We start from the raw sequence: 4,923 nt of genomic DNA, 5'->3' as shown, positions 1-4,923 counted from the left end.
AACACTTGGTGAAAGTGATAACATCTTAGTTTATGAGTTTATTTTTGACAAAACATACTATATATTTAACATATGAGCAGAAACTGGCTTACAAAAGCTTATTTGATGTCTATTTTCCAGTAAAAAATTTATAGTCTCTCCAAAAAAGATGACAGAATTTGAATATGTCATAACTTGACATAACTTCCTACAAATCTACTTATTGTAGCAAGTAAACATTAGAAAATGTACACACAGTCTAATTTTGTATTTTTCACAAGATAACTGTTTTTTTATTCACACAGTTAATCTCTTTTTGGTGAGAAAACTTCTCAACTCACCAGTTTTTCTTTGAAATCACTTGATAGCCATTTCTGCTCCAGTCTCTTGAGGCTCTCGAAGTCTTTTACTGGCAAAAGTCCATCTTCAATTTCATAATTTGTTTCCTGGAGTTGCTTTGCATTCAGAATCCGCAGAATTGACTGTTGCTGGTCAAGAATCATTTACTGTTTAGTCAGCATCTCACGGATTAGTGCTAGAACAGAAATTATAAAAAATATAACATGAACAATGGTAAAACAAAATTTAAAGGACTACATCATGGGGTGAACCTGTGGCCCTGTGAATGAGATTATGCATAAAGTTTATTATGAAACAAAAATACCAATAATAAATAAACTGATCTGGAATTAATTCAATGTGCAAACTGTTGTAGTGTCTTTCTGGGCCGTGTCATAGGAAATACTAATAACTTTTTAGCACGTCATTCAATATATAGATTTTACTAGTATTGGCACAATAATCAGTTTATTACGCTTACCTTTTTTTTTTTTTTTTTTTACAGAATTAGTAAATAGAGTTTGAAGCAGAAATATTTAAAAACGTGTGAACTTTGTATTCTGATAAACTAAATGATTTAGCTTGTAAAAAGTTCCTGCTATCTAAGAATATATTATGAATATAATGTACACAGATGAACCAAAACATTATGGCGGTCTGCCTAATATGCTGTTGGTCCTCCGCTGAGGCATGGACTCTACGATACCCCTGAAGGCTCTGGCACCAAAGCGTTAGCATCCTTCAAGTCCTGTAGATTGTGAGGTGAAGCTACCGTGGATCAAACTTGTTTGTCCAACACATCCCACAGATGCTCATTTGGATTGATATCTGGGGAATTTGGAGGCCAAAGCAACACCTTGAACTCTTCATCATGCTCCAAGGTCCAGCTCTGATGCTCACAGGCCCAATGTAGGTGGACAGGGCAGGGGTCATCATAGGCACTCTGACTGGTCTGTGCTATGCAGCCCCATATGCAGAAGAGTACGATGCACTGTGTTATGAGAAATTACCCCCAGTCGCTCAGAACTTTATTCCTGCCGATTTATCCTGCATCCAACTACAAGAACTGATGTTTTGTTACAATCTAATCTACCCAGAGCTTAATATATGGCCCTGTTAGAAGATGATCAACGATATTCACTTCACCTGTGACTGTTCAGAATGTTCTGGCTGTGTACAATAAGTGTACAATAAATGTTACATTCCAGAAACCATGTTTATGTCTTACTATTTTTAAATTCTGTGTTATATTTCTTTTAATAATGAAGTAGCCTTTTTTATAGCCAAGTACATTCTGCTGATAAAAGAAAACATACTTACAGTCAATAACTTCAAGAGTAGGAGTCTGAGGAGCCCTTTGGCATCCTTCTGGAGTCTGTTTAGGCTGTTTTGGGCTCTTTGGACCTTAAGGAAAATAATGCAAGGGGTAAATGGAAATGGTTTATTAATTTATATGACATAATTTTGGCCTACACTAACTTACTGGCAATTAGTTCAGTTGACTGCTGAGCTCTGTTTCCACAGAGAGGTATTTCTGGGTATTTCGTGTAGGCTCTTGTGGAGCTGGAGAGGTAAAAAAACAAACAAACAAAAAAACAAATGCAGATTGATTTTTTTTTTTTTTTTTTTTTAAGTATATGTCTGACATATACCCATAATTTCCTATAGAACCATGTGCTGTATACACTCACGTTCACATGTGAAATCCTCAGTTGGCCAGATGGCATGGTGAGCATATCTGTAAAGGATATACTCTTTGTATGTGTGGGTCGGTCAAACTGCTGGACTGGTGGAGCAGTAGGAAGGCCTGTGCTAGCCTGCTGTAATTCTTCATCTTCCTCGGAGTCCATCACAAATGAGCTCAACAGTCGAGTGCTTGGCCTTTAAAATATATATAAAAGGACAGCGTGAAAAAATTAACAATAAGTTGACCTGAAAGGTGCAATGCCAGCAGAGTTTGCCAGGCAGCCAAGATCTCTGACCGAACTTGATCGCTGGAAAGCAACTGAACTACGGCAATTTCTGCTGTACACAGGATTGTGTGCTGTGTTGCAGGATGTTTTGTCTCAGGACCATTATCATCACTTCCTGTCATTAACAATTGGTATGTCTATTCTCTTGGATGATGATGATGCCAGAAGAGGACATTACCTGGGATATGCCCAAAACCTGCTTGAGCACTTTGTGGATATCTGTTCTGAACTCTATGGGGAAACTTTCCCAACATACAACATCCACTCCATCAAACACATTGCTGATGATGTTTTTAACTTCAAGTGCTCCTTGAATGAGTTTTCCTGCTTTCCATTTGAGAACCACCTGCAGTCCATAAAAAAAATGGTTAGAAATAGCAAAAATCCAGTCGTCCAGGGGTGCGTTTCCCGAAAGCATCGTTAGCCAACTATGGTCGCAAGTTCCGCCGTTATCAGCATAGTTCAACGATTTGGTGTTTCCCGAAACCATCGTTCCAACGAACGTTCGCAAACAGCATCGCAAACTTGTGTGGTTGGAACGACAGCTCTCGAGCCGTGGTTAGAAGCAGAGTTTCTAGTTTACATGAGATGTAGACTGAATAAATCCTTATCTTTAGCAAAATAAGCAAGCTGACATTCAGTACAACCCGTGTTATTTATTCAGAATACATACAAATGTAATTTACGTCTTTTAGTTTGTCAAGAGATTTAAAGCACCGATTTGAAGACTGCGCAAGTGCGAACGTGCTCTACTATGTACGAACGAGCCAAATATTGAGTCTGGTAATAAAGCAAAATAACTGAGAAAAATTAGAAATGGTCTTCAGATGCCATGTCTGTAACTTATATGACAAAATCTAGCGTTATTTCGATCTCAAACAGATTAATTAAAATAAGTTATTAGTCCACCACGTTCGAGACGTCATAAACCAACGTGGTTGAACGATACTTTGCGACATACGGTTTCGGGAAACAGTCGTGACTAGCTAGTTGATTTCTCCAACGATGCATCATACTATGGTAGTTAAGCAGCGAGCTATATAGGCTGCGTTTACACTTGGCATTAACATGCGACCTGTATCTGGATGTTGTCCACATACACATTGAAAAGACGAGTGTAAACGCGCTTCTGATCGGAATGTTATCGATCAGCGTGTCCAGTTTCGGAGTCGAGGACGCATTGTGATCGGATCTCAGTGTAATGTAAATGCAATCCAGCCGTCGTGTCTGCATTCACAGGTGGACGTCATATAAATCCTCGCCCAGTCTCCCCACGTGCTGTCGGAAAATAATGGCCAGACGCAGTTTAGACAATAAATAAAATTTATTTGAACCTTACAATAAACGTCAATATTTAAAACAGTTTATTTAGGCTTACATGATACTGTGTGTGTCATTTTTCATTTTAATTGTGCAACATTATCTGGACGAGGCAATCGCCTGTACAATCACAGCTGTGAGTCATGATATCTTAATGAAGAGCGTGCGCTGCTTTGCCAGAGGAATAATAGGAATAAACTTTTAAATTTTTTAAATGTTGAATGTTTTTATTGTTTCAGCATGTTTATTAATCTCCCATTTCTGTTAATATAGTCATTGCATGATATAACCTTAAACCCCGACGATCGATGATACTTAACCATGGTTATTTTTGTATGATCAACTCTATAAATATTCCTTCATTCAAAAAACGTAATTTGATTTAAGGATGGAGATTGCACAGGAAAATAAAGTGAGTGAGTGAAAGCAATTGGGACATTGCTTAATTTGTATAATCTTTACTCTTATGTGTCGTGCTACAGACCTAATTTAAATATTATGCAGGAAACAGAAATCCGATTGGTTATCCAGATACAGAGGCTACTTAATATGAACAAATGTAAACGCATGGTGTCCTGATTGTCTAATGATCCGATCTGCTTGATCGGATCATGGTGATCGCATGTTAATGCCAAGTGTAAACGCAGCCATAGTTGTACGGGAAACGCACCCCAGGTCTCTAAACGATTGGCTGAAAAGGCAAATACACAGGAACACATGAAGCAATCGAGGCGTAAACCGTACTCCATATTGGCCAAGGCACCAAATCACTGCCCTTCTGTTGGAGACTGAGCAAATTGTGTTTGTGAGGGAAAAGCGTCAAGATGGAATGTTGGTTGTGGATGTTATCGACCCAAAGGTCACAAAGGAGCTGTTTGATCTACCTTGTGAGTCAAAGCTGATTAACATCATATATATGATGGACAATGACCTTAGCAGAGCAAAGAGGAAGCTTTTGGAGGCAAAGGATCTGCATAGGAAGGCTGTGTGTTTACCACATGCACGGGGATTTGCCATATTCCCTCTCCTCCATGTCTTTAAGATGAACTGAAACTTGGTACTTGTATTGTCAGTTAACTTTTCTGGGTAAGAATATTGCTGACGTCAATTAATATACCGACTCGTATGCCCGATGAATCTAAAAAATCTAGTTTCATCATTCTTGTATTTGATTAAGGTTAGTAACAAATCTTTAAATTTGTCCAATCCACAGGCCATTATGTCTCAAAGACTGAGGCGTGCACCAAAAAAAAAAATTATGCGGACTACATCCAAGGTAAGTGCCATTTTCACCTTTCAGTTTCTACAACAA

General features: G+C 38.3%; 1 long non-coding RNA gene across 1 annotated transcript; it reads right to left on the bottom strand.

The window, feature by feature from the left end:
• Window positions 1-364: 364 nt before the first annotated feature.
• LOC306997394 lies at window positions 365-4,375 on the bottom strand. The gene is made up of 4 exons (XR_013797364.1): window positions 2,010-4,375; window positions 1,802-1,881; window positions 1,639-1,722; window positions 365-514 (listed from the first exon to the last, which is right to left on the bottom strand). It is a non-coding gene; the product is annotated as an uncharacterized lncRNA (long non-coding RNA).
• Between the last annotated feature and the right edge of the window lie 548 nt (window positions 4,376-4,923).

Source organism: Phoxinus phoxinus (assembly GCF_949152265.1).
Source record: "Phoxinus phoxinus genome assembly, chromosome: 4".
Classification (NCBI taxonomy): Eukaryota; Metazoa; Chordata; class Actinopteri; order Cypriniformes; family Leuciscidae; genus Phoxinus; species Phoxinus phoxinus.
This window is presented reverse-complemented; position numbering and strand designations above follow the sequence as displayed.